This window comes from Mesocricetus auratus, unplaced genomic scaffold (genome assembly GCF_017639785.1).
Source record: "Mesocricetus auratus isolate SY011 unplaced genomic scaffold, BCM_Maur_2.0 Super-Scaffold_100027, whole genome shotgun sequence".
Lineage (NCBI taxonomy): Eukaryota > Metazoa > Chordata > Mammalia > Rodentia > Cricetidae > Mesocricetus > Mesocricetus auratus.
In genome coordinates this window covers 6,531,862-6,555,342 of record NW_024429208.1, presented here as the reverse complement: position 1 = coordinate 6,555,342, position 23,481 = coordinate 6,531,862, and the positions used below count along the sequence as shown (strand labels likewise).

Sequence of the window (23,481 nt, the reverse complement as noted above, 5' to 3'; positions counted from 1 at the left end):
TTAGGAGATAATTGGGTTTTCTAAGAAAGATAGATCTTAGATGTAGTGGGATTAATGGGAGTATCTTTAGCTAAGAATCACAAGTGTCAGTTTTGACAGTCACTTGTCAGTGTAGAGGTTTGAAGACCACGGGTGTTGTGAAAACTCTGTAATAGGCCAGGGTTTACATGTATACTTTAATATTGTCCATTAAAATATGTAGCACAATCATTGCACAACTTTGCAGGAATGCCTCAAGTAGAAATAATTTCCTCTCACAGACTTCTTTTCTACTGCTGAAGTATTTCCCGTCTGATAAAAGGAAACAATGAGAAAACATGCAAACCTAGCATTGACTTATTGATGCCCTGGCAGTACAGGCGTGAGGGACAAAGCACAGGATCCTTGTGCTCTGAGTCTTTTCATTGCTGGTTTGCTGATGCAAGGTGTACTGTTGTGGGCAGAAAGTTAGATCTTACTTTTACATCTTTGCATCTAATTTGGACCCAAAGAATTTTTAATAACTTTTAAGTATAGTGAACTTAATCATTTACACATTCCATCTACATTTTATCTCTCATAAATATAACATATTCCAACCTTCTAAGTTTGGCTTTACCTTTTCTGTCTTTTGAAAACCTCTGACTTTAGGACAAAGTCTTAGATAAAAATCCTTTCTTACTTAAAAGCATGACTTCCCCTTAACCTCCTTTATCAAAATATATAGTCTATAACTATAATTTTATATCTTATTCTCATGCTTTGTAGTTCCTTTTTGTCTTTATAAAATTTAAAAGCATTTTTCTTAATAAAATTACTCTTTATGTTATAAATGAAAACCCAGGAAGCTGCATCTGAAACAGAGCCAGAAAATATTGAGAGTCCTAGGGAAGTTTTTTTTCCTTTTACCAGCAAACTTGATAAAGATTAACAGGCACTCAGAAGAATGCCTTGCTGAAGAGAGTGGACTTCTCTTTGGAGCCCACAAGCAAGAGTCAGATGGCAGGGTACAAGTCCCACATCTCTGCCTCATTCTGTCTGTCTGTGTCCCGTTCCTGGGGTCAGATTCCCACGTGACTGCGTGGAACTACGTCAACCACTCGGGAAGTATCTAGCTGTCTAACCCATGCCATATCCTCCCCAAAGCTGAAGGTTCAGATAAACGACTGTCCTAAATCTTCAGTCACTATGGATTCTAAGAACAAAAAGGCCACCCAAGACAAACAGTCCTCCATATGAGGGCAACAGCAGTCATCTCCTAGCAACAGCTTGTCCCCTCAAACAGTAAAGGACTTTAAGTCCTCAGGAGGTAAAGGTAGGTGAATCTCTGTGAGTTTCAGACCAGCCAGAGCTACAGAGGGAGCCCTGTCCCCCACCCCAAAAGAATACTGCATCTGTGAGACAGCAGGGTGGTTCAGCAAGTAAAGCCTGGTGGCCCCGATTCTGTCCCCAGGGTCCACATGGCGAAAGGAGAACACTGATTCCCTTGAGTTGTCATACACAATTGCTCTGTGGTTCACGTGCACACTGTCACACACATGGACATATACATAAAATGAATCAAAATATAAACAAAAACTGCTAGGCGTTGGTGGCGCATGCCTTTAATCCCAGCACTCGGGAGGCAGAGGCAGGCGGATCTCTGTGAGTTCGAGACCAGCCTGGTCTACAGAGTGAATTCCAGGACAGGCTCCAAAGCAATACAGAGAAACCCTGTCTTGAAAAAACCAAAAAAAAAAATTACATAAACAAAAACCTTGACTGTAATTGTTAATTGTATCTTTCACCCCTTGTCTGGTAGTTTTGTTTTATTTTATTCTATGCATATTTGTTTGTTTGTTTTGAGACAACTTCTTACTATGTAGTCCTGGCTGTGCTAGAACTTGCTCTATAGAGATCCCTCACAGAGATCCCTCAGCCTCTATCTCTCAAGTGCTGCTATTGAAGGCTTGCGCCACCACACCCGGCTTCTATTTCTGTTCAAAGCCCATGTCAGCACCCTAAAAATGGACTTGAGGGTGTTTGGTTCTTGCAGTCATTTCTTCAGTATAGCCACATCAATGACATTGTCTTTCTCTGCCCTGCAGTGGTATTTATACCTTTGTTAGCATTTGGGGACAGGTGACCCAGCCTAGGAAGGGGGACATTTGAAATTCCTGTTAACAGTATGAACTAAAGGAATATGGAGTAAGTTTATATGAATGCTTACTTAGTTAATTACATTCTTTCTTGGCAGGAGTTTATCATGAAAACATATCGCATGACATTTATCTAAAGGTACTGGTCAGAAACATCACACTGATAGACCAAGGTGATACAAGCTTTATATTAAGACATAGGGTGATACCAACTTTATATTAAAAGTCAAATTTAAATTTAAAAAGAAGTGATGATCCAAATTTATAAAGGGGCAATAAATTAAGATCTCTAAAAGTGCTTGTTATAGTTGTAAGTCTTAAGTGGAATCCTCTAAATTCTGTTTCCCTACAAGGCTATCTGGTGATAAACACAGGTTAACACAAGCTAGCAGACAGACACCATTATGTAAACTCAAAAGGTGTCCTGAGCACATGTTAGACAAGCACGGCACAGTCATGCAGCTGTGTTAAATCAGGGACAGAGAACCCTCTTCATACAAGCAAGAAGGCAGCTTCATCTCTGCCTTTGAGGTGTAAGAGACCCGGTGAAAATATCAAAGAGTGAAGCCTGTCGTACAGACTTAGCCTACTACTTTTTCGTTTTAAGAGCTAATTGGTAGAGCAGGATATAGCTTTACAAATGGACATTTTTAGTGAAAGTCAGAGAAACCTGCTTTTTAGATGAGAAACGTTCTGTAAAGTTGTCAGCAGATCTGGAGAGTCCTGCGTGACTGTGCCACACTGTGTACAAAGTTTGTAGCAGGCTCTGCCCAGAGTGTATAGAGATTGTCAGGAGCGCTTCTCCTTTAGGCTTTCTCTTAAAATAGGCCATAGGAGGCTTTTCCTTTGGTACAGAATTTGTTTTACTTGGAGATTTCTAGAGAAGGGAGGATTGTAGCTAGTAGGAGGCAAAGTCGGCAATGGCAGATGAACAGAGGTAAGGAAAACTAATTCTTGAAACCTCATTACTTTTGATACAGCTTCTAAAACTTTATTAACTTCCTGTTTTTAAACATCTCTTTCTTGTGATAGTTTCTAAAATTCCCTTTCATATTTTTGTAAACTGGCAGTTTCATCATTTCTCACTTTTTAAATTCCTTTGTCTGCCCATTTATTAATCTTCAGTTTTATTGCCTAGGACTTTTAAATGTACAATTTTTTTCATAGATACCAATTGTTCACCACTAAAAAAAATACTTGTGGGTTAGATTTCCAGAATTGTGGAACATAAGACTAGCTTGAGTACCAAACACAATATCCTTTCTTGAGTTTCAATTTCCCATTTTCTTTCTGAAAAATTGTAGCCTTCTATCATAGCTGGTAGGATGTGTGTTTTAGATCAAATATATGCTACATTGATGAGAATAGTTTCCCCCCAGGTTGGCCCCTCTCACTGTGTCTCATGTTTATCCTGTGTATTCACAGGAATGTGAGGGGCTGACACACTGGGTGGATACCCTGCGTGTATACAGGATAGCCTATGTGTACATACGGTAGCCTATGACAACATATCACACTTTGGAGTTGAAAGCAATGGGCTGTGTTGTCATAGGCTTTCAGTGAATCCATTGCATGCCTTGGGGAGTTTCCCCTGACTCCTCTGCCCTGTTGGAGTCCTTATGTGCAGGCAGTCAGAGAGCTTCTAAACTAAAAGAAGCAAGGTTGCAATAAGAGCCACACAACTAGACATGGGAGAAGGCAGCAGAAAAGGGCGAACGCTAGTGATGAATGTTTTGACCAAATGCTCTACGAATCAACCAGAAGACCAAGGCCTGAACCAAAGGGGCCTGAACACCAGAGAGAGCTCACAGTACCACAAAGGAGCCAGTGCAAGGTGGACACAATGATGACAGTTCACCTCATCATCCTTGGACCGTGTTTGAGTTTGAAATGCAGTACAACACAGTTCTTGGCTCAAGTAGAGTAAAACAGTTTATTCTGAGCCACATATGAGTGACTGTGCCCCTAGTAAAATGTGCCAACATAGACTTGGTCACATGAACTTCTTACAGACATGCAACGGAAGTCATCAATCAAGTATTTGCCAGATCCATTGAGAACCATGGCAGTGGGTCTCAGCACAGCAGGTAATGCTGCCGTAGATGTCAGATTCTGTCTGATGGTGTGCTTAGTTTTGATCTGCTAACACATTCCAAAGGTTTCCCCTGAGAGTATTAAGCTAGACACAGAGTCAGGCAATGAGTGACTATAGAGGAAACAAAGGATGCCCAAGATAATTTTTGCTGTGGCTCTACATTTCAGCTCTCCACAATCAAGAAATTCTGGTCAGCCGATCAGCCTTGTAAAATCTTTAATATGGGTGTAGTTTTTAGGGGGGACTTCAGTTCACAGTATTTAATCCCTCTGCTGGAACTAAGATGGAGAAACACACTGTGCGTTGTCTTTACAGCTCCATAGCGCTCGTGTACACGAACCGGGTTTGTGTAGCCGGTTCTTTGTATTAATTTTCAGTCTTGCCATGGTTTTGATGGCCCTGTATGTCCGTCTTTTCCCATTTTTGCTAATAAACTTTTGGGGCAGATTCCTACAAGAGGGCTTTCACAGTCCAAAAGGGGGGAGTACACATGGAGTTCTGCTAAATTCCTCTGAGCTCACCTGTCTCTGTCTAGAGAAGATGCTGTCTGCAGCCTTTCAGTGGTGCTGTGTGGTGGACTGCTCTCCTCCACAGATGTGCCAGTGGAGCTTTGGGGGTTTCACTAGTTTAGGTAAGAGATGGATCTCATTGCAGTTTTAACTGTAGTTCTCTTAGGAGAGACATTGAGCTTCTTTTTATATGTTTAAGGGCCATTTGCATTCTTTTTTATTTTTTAAGTAGCTTTCTCTTGTGAGTCTTCTAGATGAATAGACTGGCTCTTAGAAGACCTGAGGGAACAGTAAACTCGAGCTGGTGTTAGAGCGGTGTTCAGCATTCCAGGAGTCTGGGCTCCCTTCTCATGATCGTCTGGGGCTTCGGAAGACTCTGTCCTTAGTGCCTCCCCTTCCTCCACCTTGGCTATCTTCGCACTCCATGAGAGACATCTACCAGAGTGTGGAGCCAGGTTCTAAATTCAGGTGTCTTTAAACTGTTTAAACCATGGACCAGAGGTCTCCCTTTGGCTCTAGATCCATGTCTACCTCTGTGTCTGCTGGCACAGGGCCAGGAAGATGAGTGACTTCTGTTGTGGTTCCTAGTTAGCAGTTGCCTCGAGTAAGCCGAAGGCACAGGTCTGCTGCTGAAGCTGCGGGGCCCTCGTGCCTCCCTGCCGCCGCCCCTGAACTGTGATCTGTAAAAAGGGCACTGGAATTGTGTTCATCAGCCACTCTTAGCATTACCGCCGCCAGGGCCAACCCTCTCCCCACCTGGATATATGTCAAGGGCCATTTGCGTTTCTTTTTTATCTTTTGAATAGTTTTCTTTATGAGTCTATCCAGTTTCTTCTAATGGCGGAACCAGAAGCCAAGCTGGTAAAGGGAGTTTGGGAGCTGCAGTGGGCAAGGCTCAGACAGAGGCTAGGTAAGGAGCTGAGAAGAGATGAGTGGAGCGGAGGCCAGGCAACAGCCTCCTCCTGAAAGCTGCCTGCCATCGGACTGCAGGTGCAGCGTAGGCAACTTGACAAGGTGGAGATTCGCAGAGGGGGAACTGCAGACGGACGGCAGAAGGGTAGGTGTTGAGTTGAGATGTGAGGGGCTTTCAACACGTTTTTCTTTCCTGTAAAATAATGGCTTCGTGAAGAATGGTGTTTTGAGTTAGATCTTGAACTGAGTACATTTTGTTGAGCATAACATGCTAATTTATCTAGCAACAAAAGTAGGTAACATGTATTTCCCCCCAAGGAGTTGAGGGCAGGAAATAGAGTGGGTGGACTGTGGCTGTGACTCATTTAAAGGTACTCTGAGATTGTAACAGAATGTCTGAAAAGCCGTAAATTTTCAGGAAAAGCAAACAGTTGGAAATCAGGCCACAAATGGTCTTTGCGTCCATTAAACTAGGGATGTATCGTAACTCGTGTGCTTCATAACTTAGTTTAGAAAAATGTGTCCTCTGCCACAGAAACATAGAGCTGGCCTTGGGGGAAGCTCATTAGCATATGAAGGTGAGAGTGTGGCTACGAGCTGCCATCAGGCTTTCCAAGGTGCCCTGAGGGCTTTAATGAAGGTAGTTTCCTAGGATGGTACCTGTGGTAAGTTTCCACTGTGGAGTACCAGGGGCCTGTTCCTTCCCAGACCAATTTCTCACACTAGATAGGAAGGCTATTTCTGTCAGTAAAACTTAGCTGTTGAGCTATTTAGCCACTTGGCATAAGTAGACACTAAGAGTCTGCCAATCATATTTTAAGCACTTGGGAGAGGAGGCCCAGGTGTAGTTTCTGCCTAGGAGGATCATGCGTGCTAAGGGAGGGGGGTGACTTACAGAGGGCTGGCAGCAGCATAGTGAAGGAGGTTGTGTGGTGGGAGGCATCAGCAGGTGGAATAGGAACACTGGACTGAAGAGGAACCCCAGCCTGGGCAGAGGGGTGGGATTAGAAGAGCCCTGGTGCAGGACATGGACCAGCTAGACCTTACCGCGTAGAAGCAAAAAGCTCAGGAGACTCACTCGCCAGTGCTCACTCAGCATGTGACTCACTTCTCAGGTAGAGCTGCTCCCAGTGGGTCACCTTGTGCCCTGTGTTTCCACCTGGAAGTGGTTATATACCATAGAATGAGAGTCGTAAGTCAAAACGTTTGTCAGATCTGCTGGTGAGAACATGATGTAAGTGGGTTACTGCAGAGTAGGAGAAACTGCCATAGATTGTAGGTGCTATCTGGTGACATTCTTAGCTTTGGGGAAGCTTAAAGCTCATGGTCTGCTAAGTTAACACATTCCAAAGATCTAATGTGAAATTAAAAAGGTTGTTAGGTCAGAAACTGAAATAAGAAAAGAAAATGAATAAATGAGGAGGACTGTCACTTTTGTGTTTAAAGTTAGGGTGGCATACTAGAGAATACATGCTGCTAATGCAGGCTAGACTTGTCGGAAGGAGGATGCATGCTGCTGATGCAGGCTAGACTTGCCGGAAGGAGGATGCATGCTGCTGATGCAGGCTAGACTTGCCGGAAGGAGGATGCATGCTGCTGATGCAGGGGTAGACTTGCCGGAAGGAGGATGCATGCTGCTGATGCAGGCTAGACTTGCCGGAAGGAGGATGCATGCTGCTGATGCAGGGGTAGACTTGCAGGAAGGAGGATGCATGCTGCTGGTGCAGAAGTAGACTTGTGGGAAGAAAAGGCCGTCTTACGGGCAGGAGGGGAGAGAGAGGAAAAGGAACATACTCACATGGAGAGAATAGAGAACCTGGAGAGGAACCCACACATGTACAGACAGTTGACTTTTTGACCTCTGTGCTACAGGGAAAGGAGTGCTCTTGTCTCATTTATTGCTGCAGGCTTCTACTAGCACCGTCTGCCTTGGTTTCACAATAGGAGAGGACTTACGGGGTGCCAAGTCGCTCTCTTTCCTTTTACTTGTGTCATTATTTGTAACATGGGTGTTTGGGTGATGGCGTAGGATAACATGGGTAAGGAAGGTTTGGTAACAGTAACACAGTCATTAGCACTCTTTGGATGCCCTGTCATTTTACATTTGAAACGAGTTTTGGTTTATTGACCACTGCGCCCAGAATATGGAATGAGGAAAGAAGAGTCTCTTCAGTAAACAGGGGTGGGGAAATTGGATATCCACACAATAAGAATGAAAGTGAACCTTTACCACATCCACACACGAAACTCAACTTTAAACAAATTAAGGACTGAATCATAAGACCAGAGACTAAAATCACTAGAGAAAACATCTGTGGGTCACAGAGTCTAGTAAGAGAAACTACGAATTGATCTGGACAATGGTTTTGTTGTTTTTCCTTAACCCCGAAAGTAAATACAGGAAAAGCAAATGGGACAAACGAAACTACATGGAACCAGAAAGCTTCTGTCCATGGAAGTAAACAACTAACTGTGCACAGAGATGATCCTTAGATGGGAGGAGAGTATTTATGCCAGACACCTGATAGGGATTATGCCCAAAACATATGAGGAAGGAGAAGCTCAAGCAACTTAACAGCAAGGAAAAAGAAATTCAGAACAGTTAAAAAATACATATGCCAGGGACCCAAATGGACATTTTACAGAATAAGACATACAAATGGCCAACAGAAAAAAAAGTGCTTCAATTCCTAATCATTAGGGAAATGCAAATTTCCAGTGAGCTGTATCTCACCTGTCAGGATAGCTGCTCTCAAAGATAAAAAGAATAAGTGTTGGTAGAAGTGTAGAGAAGAGGGAGCCTTGCCCTGATTTCTTTTTTCAGGAATGTGAATAAATACTAGCAAAATCCATGGAAGTTGGTCAGATCTAAGTTACCGCCCAGTAAACTCTCCCTTCTGAGGATTTTCTCAGATTCTAAGGCAGTTTAAGAGATGCCTGCAGCTCCTGTGAAGATGGAATGCATGTGTGGGAGAGATTGCAGTCTGGTGTTGAGGGACAGGAATACTGTCATGTGTCAGAGGTACAGAGCAAACACAGAAAAGACAAACACTGCATCACTCCATCACTCTCCTGTGGGATACAGCAAGCTGAGCTCAGACTCAGGAGTGGAAGGATGGCTACAGAGGTTGGGGTGGGAAGATGAGGAGATGACTGCCAAAGGGTGCAAATTCTCAGGCAGAAAGGGCAGTTGTTTTCTATTGTCCAACGTGGTGAATATAGTTAATTATTACAAACTTCAAATTACAAAGAGGAAATTTCAAACTTGTTCATTACAAAAAGTTAAATATTTGAAGTTAAAGGCAATAGGAACTGATTTAATTTCATTATTCCATAATGCATTCACAAACCATGGCATTACTTGCTGCCACTTAAATTCACATAATTATAATTTGTTAATTTATAGCATAAAAAGTGCAAGCAGTATAGTAATGCATTCAGTACAATAAAATATTTTTGTTTTAACTTGGATTCATTCTAGTTATTACTAGAATTGAATATCTTTGTGCTTCTTGCCTCGTCTTAAAGATTTTAACTTTTAATAGTTAGTATAAATGTTTGTGTATGGATGTGGGTTTGTACACGTGAGTGTGCACTACCCATGGGTATCAGAAAAGAGCAACAGATCTCCTGGAACTAGAGTTACAGGTAGTTGTGAGCAGCAGGTGTGGGTACTGTAAAGCAAACCCACACCTTCTGCAAGAACAGCAAATACTCTTAACCACTGAGCCATCCTTTCAGCCCCCATTTCTGTTTTTTAAAGAATTTCCTCTTGACATGTTCTTTGCCTACTTTTCCTTTTAACTACTTTGGGTTTATTTATTTAGTAATTTGTACATTATGGACATCTATTCTGTGCCTTTTAAAACATCTTTTGACTGGGTTAGCTCTTTATGCTGTCTTTGTTGTACAAAAGTTTTATATTTTGTGTTGATTCTAGATTTTGTGATTCCCTTAAGAACACACAGCCCTCCTCCATCCAGCCCACACCATAAACACAAGCCACGCTACAGAAGTGGTCCTTTGTGGTGGTGCCATTCTTGCAGTGTATGTGTGTTTAGCATTTTTACATTTTCATTTCTGTTTGGGGTATGTAGGGATATAACCTTTAATCCTAAAATATGTGACTAGCAATCTTGGAATTGTTTGTAAGTGATTTAGTCTTTTCTTTTATAGACTTCAAATAGCATATATCATGGCTTTACATACTCACCATAGCTTTTCTATTTTATGAGCTATTTTTTATGTCATATTGAACATCTACACTCATGGTGACCCAATTCTCTAAAAATTTTAGGCTGTTCTTTCAAATTTTCTTTTTCAATGAACTTGAAAATCAGCTTGTCAAGTTCAAGTCTAAAATCTTGTTAGCAGAAATGTTTTCAATGAAACACTTAGCGTGGTGCTGAGAAAGGAGCAGTACTGTGCACCTGAGATGTGTTCAGATTTTCTTTGTTTTATGTGCATTGGTGTTTTGCCTGCATGAATGTGTCTATGAAGATGTCAGGTCCTCTAGAACTGGAATTACAGACAGTTGTGAGCTGCCATGTGGGTGCTGGGAAATGAACCCGGGTCCTCTGGAAAAGCAGCCAGTGCTTTTAACCTCTGAGCATCTCTCCAGCCCGTGTTCAGATGTGGTAGTGTCCGTGAAGAGTTCTTTAAATATACCTTTGTCTTAGAGTTTCCACTGCCGTGACACAATACCATGACCAAAAGCCACTTGGGGAAGAAAAGGTTTATTTCACCTTGCAAGTCTCAGGTCACACTCCAATGGTGAGGGGAAGTCAGGGCAGGAACTCAAGGCAGGAACCCAGATGCTGCGTCCACTGAGCAGCCTGTGTCCAAGAATGTGTGGAGGGTGTCGGGGATTGACAACACAGAGACTCATTCAACGGTGTAAAGAAAACTTTAAGCAGGCCCCAAAAAGGCTCAAGAAAACTTCCCAAGAGAGGCCTCCATCCAGAAAGGCTTCTGCTCTCTCTCTACCCCTGCCTGGTTCTGCTCTGACACCACAAATTGATTTGGGTGTGTCAGAAGAGGCGGTTAGTCTTTGTACAAGGTCAAGGTCAGGGCTGTCCAGTGGGCCAGCCCTTTTCAGGAACTTATTGCCCCGGGCATTGTATTGTTTTTAGTAAACATTGTCTTACAGCTGCCTACTCCCAGGCCGATGGGAAAGTGGGTCTCTGCTCAAGGTCTGGTGTCCCCACACCCAGATGCAGAGGAGTGCTGCTTACTGACTTGCTCCTCATGACTTGCTCAGCTTCCTTCCTTCCTTCCTTCCTTCCTTCCTTCCTTCCTTCCTTCCTTCCTTCCTTCCTTCCTTCCTTCCTTTTTCCTTTTTCTTTTATCGGTTTTCAAGACAGGGTTTCTCTGTATAGCTTTGGAGCCTGTCCTGGAACTCACTTTATAGACCAGACTGGCCTTGAACTCACAGGATCTGCCTGCCTCTGCTTTCTGAGTGCTGACACTGCCCAGCACAGCTTACTTTCTTATTCCAACCAGGATCCCATGTCCAGAGATGGCATTGTCCAGAGTAAGCTGTGTCCTCCCTCATCAGTCATTAGTTAAGAAAATGCCCTGCAGACTTGCCTACAGGCCAATCCTTTGGAGGTATTTTTTCAATTAAGATCCCTTCTTCCAGGATGACATGACCTTGTGTCAAGCTGTCATAAAAACTACCCAGCACAATTGACTCCCTGTCAACTTGACACACAAACACATCACTTGCTAAGCTATAACAGTTCCTTTCTTGTTATCCCCAAGATGTTATATTAATATTTCAATATAAACTATTCCATCTTTTAAAAACCCCACAGTCTTTAAAAATTCAAACATTATATAAAAGTTATATCCAGTGTCACCGGCATAGTGGCATATACCTTTAATAACAGTACTCCCGAGTCCCTGAAGAGAACCCAGGAAAGGCTACTAAATAAGGTACTGCCCAGGTGCAGCAGAAGACCCCAACATTTTGGAGATATCAGTACCATGGGACAACTATCAAAGACAGCAGCAGCTATGGGTACAGTCAGCTTGAGCCTAGGAGTCAAGCTGTGTGTACGATGAGTGTCAGAACTAGAAAAATGGAGTTGCCTCAAGGCCTACTAGAGCCCAGAGGATTATGAGTGGCTCCCGGATGTCAAACACTGAACTTTTTATGCAGTTGAATTTTGGTTTTGATTTGATTTGATTTGATTATAGCTGTGTCTTGGTTCTTCCCTCTAGAATAAGAAAGTATTTAACTTGTGTTTTGATTTTAAAGGAGCTCATTGTCAAAGACTTTGAAATTTTATGGCAATTTTGAAAATTTGGGGAGACAATGGATTTTTTCCCCAAGAGAGGGTTTCTCTGTGTAGCCCTGGCTGTGCTGGAACTCACTCTGTAGACCAGGCTAGCCTCAAACTCACAGAGATCCCACTTGCCTCTGTCTCCCGAGTGCTGGAATTAAAGGTGTGTGCCAAGGCTCGGTTCTGGTTTCCAACTGACCAGAATCATGGATTCTTAATTCAAAGTACCTAACAGCCCTCTTCAAGTCTTTAAGGACTCTCGCACTTCCCTCTGAAACCGCACAAGCCAGGCCGTCCATCGTCTGCCCTGCTCTCAGCAGTGTCTTCCAGGTTCCCACGACAGCTGGGTCAGCACTGTGCACTCCACAGCTTTTCCAGCCCCAAATTCTAAACACCTCCACAGTCCTCCCCCAAACACCATGGTAGGTCAGTTACAGCAATACTCCATGAACCTGGCACCAAGCTCTGTCTTAGTCAGCGTTTCTAGGGGAGAATGGGTTTATTTATTTCCCTTATACTTCCATATCCTAGGCCGTCACTGAAGGGAGTCAGAGCTGGAGGCAGGAGCTGAAGCAGAAGCTGTTAGGGTGCTGCTTACTAGCTTGATCTCTATCCTGCTTCCTGACAGCATACAAGCTACCAGCCCACGGGATGGCGCCACCCACAATGGGCTAGGCCCTCCCACATCAATCACTAATTTAAAAAATGCACCAAACCAATCCTTTTCTTTCTTTCTTTCTTTCTTTCTTTCTTTCTTTCTTTCTTTCTTTCTTTCTTTCCTTTCTTCCTATTCCTCCCTCCCTCTCTCTTTTCTTTTCTTTTCTTTTCTTTTCTTTTCTTTTTTTTTTTTTTGAGACAGAGTTTCTCTGTGTAATAGCCCTGACTGTCCTGAAACTCCCTTTGTAGACCAGGATGTCCTCAGACTCACAGATCTGCCTGCTTCTGCCTCCTTAGTGGTGGGATTAAAGGTGTGTGCCACCACCATCCGTCCTTACAGACCAATCCTATGGAGGCATTTTCTCAACTGAGCGTCCTTCTTCCCAAGTATTCCTAGCTTGTGTCAAGTTGACATAAAACTTGCCAGTAAAACCATGGCCTATTTCTCCTTTAGTAATTTATCCCAAGGAAATACTCAGAAACATTTCCTCTGTAAAAATGTTGAGTGCATGTTATTTATGGCAACCCAGTAAGAGGAAGGGTCATACATTGTCCCACAGTGAGGACATGTGGAATGGGTTATGACACACTCACATGTCAGAATTTCTGTATAGTCACTTATAGTGCAGGAAAATACCCACAGTCTAATGTAAAACAGAAGGAAGAGACACCCTTTATATACAAGAGTGATGCCAAGATTTTAAAATTAAATTACATGTGCCCCCATTGATTTAAGACAGCCAGAGAAATGCCACAGGGTGGGCGGATGGCCTACGGTTCAGAAACGCGGTTCCTCACGACTCTGGAGTCAGAGGCTCAGATCATAGTGTCAGTTAACTCACTTTCTTTGAACAGGCTTCTTCTGGCATGGAGGCGGCCATCTTTCCCTGTGTCCTTTCTTGGCCTTGCCTCTGTCTGGTCACTTCTGTGGTGTGTGTTCCTCTGTATGAGGACACTGGCCATGTGTGGTAAGGTCCATCATTTTATGTTAGTTCCATCTCTAAAGGACCTGTATGAGAGCTTCAGCATATGGACTCTGGGGCAGATGGATTCGGGAAGGTGAGCTCAAGCTGTGGCAGTACATTGTGAAGATGTGGAAACACTTCCTAAATGGTGCACTCATAAGTCATTTTTAAACTATTTTTCCTCACTTACATGTTTTCTGCCAATATGTGAGCCCTTTTGTATAAACGGGGGTGGGGGCAGAGAATGTTCCTTTGTGTGTGTGTTTGTACATGGGTTTGTATTGAGGTGACGCTGTGCAGCTGCATACGTGTGCATGTGGAGGCCGTATGTCAATGTGGATATCTGTGATTGCTTCCCTTGTCTAATTTTTGGGATAGGATGTCTTCCTGAACCTTGAGCTCACCTCTTTTCACCCCCGGCATGTCACCACACCCAGCTGTTTTGAGGATGCTGGAGATCGTGCTGAGCTCCTTGTGTTCCTGCCTCAAGCATTTTACCAACTGAATCATCTCCTAGGCCAAAAGGAAACTGTTGCTGTGTTACCCTCTTTGAAGGAGAGACAAGGCTGAGTGGCCGACAGGGCCAGTTCCTCAGAAGTCTAACTGTGTGGTCTGTTTGGTGGAGAACTGTCCTGAGTGTGGGTGAGGGGACATGCTGGCCTGCAGCATGGTGACTCACGTGATAACCCTGAAGAGCCCGGTCGGACACTGTGGAACACGGTAGAGTCCCTCCCGTGTGATCACGTCTGTGGGCTCGTCTGGGCCGTGTGGCCGAGTGAGGAATGACAGCGTATGGGGCCTGCACGGAGCTTTCCTGGTGTGGCTGTGCTGATCACACAGGCTGCTACAGACTTGAGAGTCCATTACGCTGTGCGTTCAGTCTGTGAGCTGAGGTTACGCCGCTGCTGTGGATGTTAGGGAAAGTGTTGTAAATGGAAGGGAGGACTGGGAAGAAACAATCCCCGGAGCCTTTGGGAACCAGGCCATCACATTTGCTAGTGTATGCGGCAGGCTGTGATTTTGTGGGCCACAGGACACTTTAGGGTTTGGAGGCTATGGAAGCTGCAGTAAGTGTTTTGGGGAGGGGTCTCCACACCACTGGGCCTTCACCACTTCATAATCCTGTGCCACAGGGTGAGGGTGTGTCACTGATTTGTGTAGAATGAAGCAGTGGCATGAAAATGGGAGCCTGTTAGGTGAGCCAGGCAGGGCACAGCAATCTTTTTGAATTTATTGGCTCATTAATATTGTGAAGATGGGTATGCTTCTTTATAGCCGCATTAGATACTTATCTTTCTAAGGACACAGGGATCGGTACAGTGCTACAAGAGAGAATGTACTTAAAAATCACAACATTACCTGCGGTAAAATTATCATAAAAACTACCTGGAGCTCAAGCAGGCCATGGCTGCAATTCTGCCCCCATAATGACAGGAAATGGTCGTCAGTGAAGTTGTTTTCCATGAAGCTGTGATGAAATCAACTAAAATGGTAATAAAGCAGGGTGTAAAAGTGAGGGACTCAAGTGAGATGTAAAAGTGCAGAAGGTGTTAGAATGTTCGCATTGGCATCTTCCAGAAATGAATCTGTAAAATAGCAAATATGACTTGATTGAGGTTTTCATTCAGAAATGTATCCCTGCAGTGGGTTCCTCAGTGCCTCTCCCCTAACCACAGCCCTGACGGGACAGCTGCTGCTTGGCTCTAGTGGTGGGCTTGGGGGCAAGTGATAGTTAGAAAAGCTTGAAGCCCCATTTCCTTCCTTCCGACTCTAATCAATCACCCTGGGTGATTCAGTTTCCCCGGTGTTGCCCTGATGAACTCATGTTCAGCAGATGCATGTTACAGAGAAGAGGGGTGCCCACTGACCTCAGTCACTAACATACCCACTACCGGAGACGTTCTATACTACAGGAGTAACTTTCATATTGACACTGTATTCCGAATGACAAATCTGCCCCCTTGTCACTGTTGCTGTCACCAAGAGGCCAGACGCCACCCCGTCTCCTCTAGTGTCAACTGTCTGGTCTCCCATGTCCTCTAGTCCGTCTCAGAGTTTAGCCTATCCGAAGGCACCTTGACTCACATAGGACTTTCCATTGCCCATGGGGTAAAGTTTGGAGTCCTTACCACGGTTCTCACTGTCTGGTGCGAGCATATTTGCCCCATCTGGTACAGGTCCTTGCCTGGCTTTCCGTGCTCAGGCCTGGCAGGACTTCTCACCCAGAGACCACAGGCCTTTACCCTTGCCACTCTTCAGGGACACTTCTCCATGCTCCCTTCTTCATACCCTCACGTGACCGTCCCTTACCCCTTTGCTCAGGCAGTCTCGTATTAACTTGAATTTTCTATCTATTGTCTCTTCTCTACCTCTCTTTCTCCTAGTCGGCTAAGTTACTTTGATTTCTTTTAAAAAACAATCTGTTATTTGCTTGTAGTAGTTAGTTAAAAGTTAAAACCAAATATAATGTATAGAAAAGTATGAAGTGCTTCATGAATATGGGTGTCATTTTTGTGCAGCAGCCATGCTAATTAATCTTTGTGTCATTCCAGCTTTGGTGCATCTGCTGCTGGAGCAAGCGCCGTATTGAGTAAATTTCTTTGCCGTTCAGAGGTCCCGAATGTTCCTCTTAGACTACTTATTTTCATTTGTGACCATCTATTTCTTCACATTGTTCTCGGTAGTAGGAAGGACTGGGACTAGGGAGGGGTTTGTGAACTGCTCTAGTAGTGCCTGGATTCTTGACAAATAGACAAAAAGGAAGGGGGAAAGAAGGATGGGAGGATGGGTGGACAGACAAAATGACATATTTCACTCTGAGGACCAGCTCATCAAATCCCATTCCCACTTTGCTTTTGAATTTTTCTATAATAAGCAAGACAGAATCTCTTGAGTGCAGTGGATGTGTGACTGATGAGAACTGACTGCATCAGTAATGTCGGCTCATAGAAGGCTTCTCTCCCGAGCCTTTCTGATCTAGAACAAAAGGGGAAACTCACCTGTAGTTTGGGGAGGTTTGTTTGGTTTCAAATAAGAAATGGAAGTAGAGTTATGTTAATTACAGACCTCAGATCATAATGTGTGCTCCTGGTCTGTGCAAGGCCTTCTCTTGGACAGGTCCTCTTGGAGCCCTCTCTTGGTCCCTTCTCTGTGTAACAGCTCTAGCGTATTTAATGATTTCCTTAATGTGTGTGTTTTTCCTTTACAAGAATAAGGCTAACAGTTGCGGGCGTGTGTTTTGATTTTAAGAGCTGTTCTGTGCTATGAGTAATCCTGTATGTTAAGGTCTACACATCACTGTGTCTTGGTATCCTCATGATTGTGATCTTGTATTAGTGAATTTCTGCAGTCCCCCTGAGTGCTACACAGCTGACACTTTGGCATCTTGTCACCCTCTGAGCGTCCCGCAGGTCCACGCTGCTGTCCTCCCCTCTTCGATGCACGATGCACTGGTCTCCCTCTGTGTGACCGTGATGCACTGGTCTCCCTCTGTGCGACCGTGCGTAAGAGGGAGGTCCTTGTGTATGAAGGCTAGCAGGCTCATCTTGCCCCGTGCTTCCTGATGACCTTGCTGCCTGCCCATTGCCAGTTCACAGTCTCCCCACCAGCACATCATATGTGTGGCTTTGTGACTGTACCAGCCATACAGGAGTGTTTCATCGTTTTTGTTGAAATTGACACTCTTATTTCTACCCGGTTTCTCACTGTTATTGTTACCCTCACCCGACTGCCAGCCACTGCCTTTCTCCTCATCCTCCCCAGGGCTTGTTCACTCAGCAGTGGCCCTATGTCCCCTCTAGGCCATCTCACTGTTCTCTTGTCTCCACCCACGGGCGTCTAACTGGACCCCTCCTTTGCTCAAAAGCATTCAGAAATCACAGGCTTTCTCACCTTTGACCTGCTGGAGGAGAGACATCCTGATAATGCTTATACTTGTGTTTCTTGGGCGCTTGCCCATAAGTTTTCAAAATAACTATTTTGAAACAACTGGCTAATGCTTATTTTAGAATTTTTATACCTATTTGCTCAAGTAAAAAGGACTTATTCTTGACTGTCTCTAGGCTGGTTGGAAAGCAAAGCTATATTAAAATACCTTGAGTAGCCAGGCATTGGAGGTACACAAGCACCTTTAATCCAGCACTCGGGAGGCAGAGGCAGGAGGATCTCTGTGAGATTGAGGTCAGCCTGGTCTACAGAGGGAGTTCAAGGACAGCCTCCAAAACAATATAGGGAAACCCTGTCTCAAAAAACAAAACAAACAAAAAAGCCTCGAGTAGTTTCTTCCTCTTTGCTTTGTCTGGACAGCAAAATGCACATTTTCTAATTCTTGACCTAGGTGGCCTTCAACATTCTAGCTATGAACTTGATTTGCTGAGCGACCTTCCTGCAGGGTTCTCACCAGCACTTTACTGGGTAGAGGAAACATGGTGGTCTTGGTGGGGGTTAAGAGACTGTGGGCACAGAGTAGTGTGATAGTGTGTGTCCCTTCTGTGCCACTGTCAGCTGCAGAGCAGCTGCATAGTGAGTTGGTGTCATCATCCAGTCATCTTAGCCACAGGAATTTTGATATGTACATTGTGTCTAATAGGATAGTCTCCTGGCCAGTCCTCCATAGAAACAAGCTTCTGGACTGTACTCCTGCATCCTTTCTGGATTCTCCCCCACTCCTGTGTTTGTGATTGTTATGGCTCCTGAGGGAAACTAAGTCATTTGAGTTTAAATATAACAAGATTGCCAGAGGGTGAGTTTGGCAAGATTGGAATAATGGGCAGTCCAGGAAGCGGGTTTGGGCTCTGTACATTTTCCAGATACGGAGACTTAACTCCCGAAGATAGGTGGACTTCACCACTCAGAGCTCATTACGTTAGTGTCCACACGGCAGCTGAGAAGGATGGGCAGTGTATACACAGTCTGGTTAATTTAAGCACTTCAGTCAGCCTTGCATCGTGACTTTGGGCTCAGAACAGGATCAGGATTCGTGGCGCTGCTGTTCTGACATCCCCCATTCTTCTGAGGATGTATTGCTTTAAACCATAATAGTAATTTTCATATCATGTTATTTTTATTTTTCAACTGGTTGAAGACACAGCCAATGCAGAGGATATTATTCCTCAGACAGTAACCGCCTGGCACGCACAGCCTACATAATGGCAATTAAACTGAGCTCCAGACTCACAAACAAGCTGTAAAGCAAGGCAGGGTTTCTGTGCAAGATCAGTTATAATAATTTTATATCTGAGTGTTTTACATATATGACATTTTGTATAATAAACAATTAACTGCCTGCTTTTGACATTTCAAAGTTAATGTGAGGGAAGTTATACAACAGAAACTGTGAGCATCACCTCCCCAAGCAAAGTGGCAAATGGCTATCAGCCTCCAGGTTTGTGAGGCCCGATGACTCCTCACTGCATACCCGAACCTCTCTGCCAGCAGCCAGCAGTTCATTGTCTTTGATAAACAAGATAATTGATATAAATGGAGGTGTTCTTCTCTCAAATGCTTTCCCAATTGCAGGGTTTTCAGGCTGGAGGTATAATTTTCCTTGTGTCCCATTACTGTTAACCTCTAAATGGACAGATTAGTTAATCTGCCTGCCTTTCACGAGAAGACAGTGGGTGACTCACCCCTCTACAAAGCCTTGAAGAAAACATTGGGTGAACTAGGGCACAGAAAAAATGATGAACGGCCACATTGATCATCAAGACCATGGGGATTTTGAGCAGGGGGTTTAGAGCTGGGAATGCAAGAACTATAGCTCAGAGGTAAAGAAGAGGTGTGCCGTCTTCAGAAAGAGGACAGAAGCGCCATGGGCAGCCAGTTCTGCCACACAGACACTGGGCACCACTGAGGAGGTTCAGCAGAGCCATCACGTGCTTGCTTGCTGCTTTATTGGAATGGACTAGGCTTTGCAGAGCCCACTTTACGTCATAAATTAGTATTCAGCCTTCTCAGCCCTCTAGCCTGCTGCAAGTTTGCACCCGGTTGTGAAGTCTGCTCTGAAAAACCTGCCTCCTCATGCGTGTGTGTGTGCACATGTGTGTCTGTCTGTCTGTCTGTCTGTCTGTCTGTCTGTCTGTCTGTGAAATGTGCACATATATATTAAGTATAACAAGGAAGAGTGACTGGGAAAGCCAGTGGTAAGTGCTTGGGAGAGAGTTACATGTAGACCATCCACAACTCCCCAGGGGAAGGTTGTGCAACTCATCACTTAGAATCTTGATGGTTTGAAACCATAATAAGAAACCTTTGAAATGCATTGATCATTCTAGTATTTAGTTTAAAAACCAGTTTGCACTCTGAGCAAGGAAAGCCATAATAAGATGAGATGTCTCCCAGGCCAGTCCTGTGTGGTGGGGTTATCATGCCACCTTTCAGATCCAGCACGCCAAGGGTGTTTTACTGTCCAGTTTAATGTCATCTCTTCACTGAGCGGTGGGCCTCCTCCCGCCTCCTTCCACTTTTGAAAGGTTAGCCTTTCTTCAGAACAGTACAGGTTTCCTGCAACATCTGTCAGCTTGGCAACGAGCACACCCCAAGGAAATGATGAACATTTGAAGACCATCTAAATACTGCAGGGGACCTTTCCCTTTTTTCTCCTCTCCCTTTCTGCTCCTCTCTCTCCCTCCTGTCTTCTAAGGAGAGTGGGACAGCCACCTGGCATTTCTCACTCACTGCGGTGCTGATAAATTATAAGCCCACTTACAGCTGTGATTTTTTTAATGAGTTTTAATTGACTCCTTGCATTGTGATAGCCCTTGGAGCCTGGAAGCAGAGCTGGCCTTGGAAGGCAGCTGTGGGCAGAGGCCTTTGTTTAACGAAGGAGACTGCTTGGCCCTGGACGGTTAGCACAGAGGCTTCTTTGCTCTAATGACTCAGATGATCTTGATCTGATTCAGTAGGTCAGAAATTGCTGTCCCCAGCAAATATCGACCAGCAGGAACTGCTTTCTCGGTTATTCTGAAACTGCCAGCTGCATATTACACTAGCAGGTGCTAATAGTTTTTTGCAGGTCAGTAAAATTGTTATTGGCTCTTCTTCCTTTACCCCGTCCTATACAATCACAAGGTGGCTCATGAGCACACGAATCTCCTTGTGTGACTCTCAGACCTGACTTCCAGGCCCACTCACCATTCCGTGGGGAAGACCTGGCTCTTGATGGCTGGGGAAGGACCACATCATAGGCTCCTTTTTCTGAAACTCAGAATGCTGTGTAAAATTCATCTGACTGAGCGGCTTGTGTCACAGAAGGTGGGGAGGAAGAAGGGTAGCTCTCTTTATCACCCAGTAGAAAACTGAGTCAGAGATGGTTAAATGACTTCCTTAAGATTGCGTAGAATCCTGGTCTGACTGTCAGGGTTAGTTCAGGAGTCCCTGCTTTCGAGCCTTTGCCTTTTATAGTGACTCTGGAGCAGGAGATGGGGGTGAGAGGTGCCGTTTCTCCTTCATGAGGACGGGCAGTCTAGAATGCAGAATCAAGAACTTCCTAAGGGATATGAAAGTGTTTAGAATGTCATTCTAAAATGCTGTCTGCTCTATGTTCCAGAGCACTAACTGCAGACCACTGAAGTAACCAGAAAGAGCGAGCAGTGAACGGCTTTTATCTTTTATTTTGTTTTAGACAGGTCTTTTTAAAAATCATACTCTATAATTCTACAAAGAGCCATAGCATCATTTATTTCCTCCGTGTAGATTAACATTGGTCATATGAACTGTGGTTTCCTGATGGCATTTTCTGGCAACTGTGACACTTCTGCAGTATAAGTGCGGCTGTACCAGCACACTCCAGGCTCTAGCTAGCCTTGAAGCTGGTGGCCACACTCCACAAGGTCCCTGTGAGGTCCCTGCCCATGGCATCATCACTTCAGCGTGCTGTAGCCCCGATGGTGCCTGAGCTGAAAACTAAGCAGCATGGGAGAGAAGCTGTGCTGGTGGCCATCCCCTGGGCATGATCAAAGAGCCCTGTTCTGAACCCTAGGGGTCAGAAGCTCTCCCACCTTAGCCACACCTTTGCCCCTCAGGCCAGTAGTGCTCTGCTGAGACCCCTCTCTGCTCGTCAGCCCAGGGCCAACTGGAAGCCATGGTCTGGGAGAACTCATTGTTACTGTCAATCTTCTCTCTAAGCCTCAAGGGGCTATGGCAGGAAGCTCTGTGGAGTTTGAGCAGCATCCTTGCACAGATCCAATAGGGGCTTCTCTGTAATGTCAGGAGCCTGCGTGGTATTTGAAAACTTCATTGCTAACACTTTTTTTTAAATTTAAATTAGAAACAAGCTTGCTTTACATGTCAATCCTAGCTCCCTCTCCCTCCCCTCCTCACCTGCCTCCCTGCCCCCCAGCCCACCACCCAGTCCCCACTCCATTCCCCAGGGAGGGTAAGGCCCTCTATGGGGCATCTCCAGAGTCTGTCATTTCATCTAGGGCAGGGCCTAGGCATTCCCCCATGTGTCCAGGCTTAGGCCTCCTCACTGACACCCACATTCAGGGGGTCTGGGTCAGTCCCATGCTGGCCTCCCAGCCATCAGTCTGAGGTCCATGAGCTCCCCCTTGTTCAGGTCAGCTTGACCCCTTTTCTCATCAGTCCTCCCTCTCTGTCACTGGGTTCCAGGAGTTCAGTTCAATGTTTAGCTGTGGGTGTCTGCCTCTGCTTCCATCAGTCACTGGATGAAGGTTCTGTTTCCCAGACTCTCTACAGTGGGATTGTAGGCTGGCACTCCCCTGATCCATGTCTAAAATCCATATATGAGTGAGCACATACCATGTTTGTCTTTTTGTGACTGGGTGGTTTCTTCTAGTGCCCATTGCTACCACTTTTAGCGAAAACTTAAATTTTATAGTTATTGATGCTGTTTAGAGAAACATCCAAGGTTTACGACTCAAGGGCTATTTGTGATCTTAGAACCAATCTGACTTAAGCTTACTGAATTTAAGACCGGGTGCAGCCTCCAGAGCAAACAAAGAAAAGCTGCCAGGGTTATTACAGGGTTAGCTCCACATTTGTGGGACTTTTCACAGCTGTTTGTATATTCTTATTCTCTGGACAGTGAAAAGCCACTCCCCATCCCTGAAATGACATCTCTACTCTCAGGCCACAGAAGTGTTATGATCTGACAAGTGGTTTCATACAGTCTCATGGCAAACGGCAGTCATTGGTTTCAGCCTCTCTCAAGACAAAGGAAACATAATCCCTGTAAAAATCTTACAGTACACTCACAGCAAGATGCCTTTCCCGTGCAGCTTCTGGAGTTCCTTTAAAAGAAGGTTCCCCAACTTTCAAAAGCAATTTCAGGGACTGCTGTGTGCTGGGTATTTTTCCAGGTTCCCAAAGCTTCTCAGTGCAGATTCTTTCTCTGGCAGATTATGTCATTGCAATGAGACCTTGCCTGAGTTCAGACAGACTGGATGCCTGGCTGTCTCTTCCTACAGCTAGAAATGCCTTAGTCCAGGGTTTCAAGGTTCACCTGCAGAGTGAATCCCTTTGATACACTGTAGTGTTCACTTCTACCAAGCATCTCATGCTTGATTCTTTGAAGGTTTTTGGAAAATTGATCAGCTAAAACCTCTAGCATTGAAACTTCGGTTTCTAAACCACAGAACAGAGTCGACAGCATGGCTAGATGGTATTGTTTCCTTCAGAGACTTCAGTGTCAGGAGAGAAGGAATTTACTGATTCCTGTCAACTTTCATATTTAAGGTTCCCTGTCCACCACCCATCCCTCTTCAGCTCCCCAGGAATTCCTTCTCTGAGTTCTGTCTTTTAGAAAGCGGCCCACATGCTCTGCAGTATTCAGAGCTAGAACTTGGTAGAGTCGGCAGGGTTCAGGGATGGGGCAGGGAGCACACTGGAAGGTCAGGGAGCTGTCGCTCGTCTTGTTGCTGGCCAAGGTGGAACTTGATTGTGAGCGTAGTGTGCAGAGTGTGGACATATGTGATGTGAAGT

General features: G+C 44.7%; 1 protein-coding gene and 1 non-coding gene across 4 annotated transcripts in view; one reads left to right on the top strand and one right to left on the bottom strand.

Moving 5' to 3' along the window:
• The window catches only part of Btbd9 (BTB domain containing 9), a 340,103-nt gene that overhangs the window by 225,739 nt on the left and 90,883 nt on the right, over nt 1-23,481 (top strand). The window lies entirely within an intron of this gene.
• LOC121134408 lies at nt 16,017-16,120 on the bottom strand. Its single transcript, XR_005871481.1, has one exon. It is a non-coding gene; the product is annotated as a U6 spliceosomal RNA (small nuclear RNA).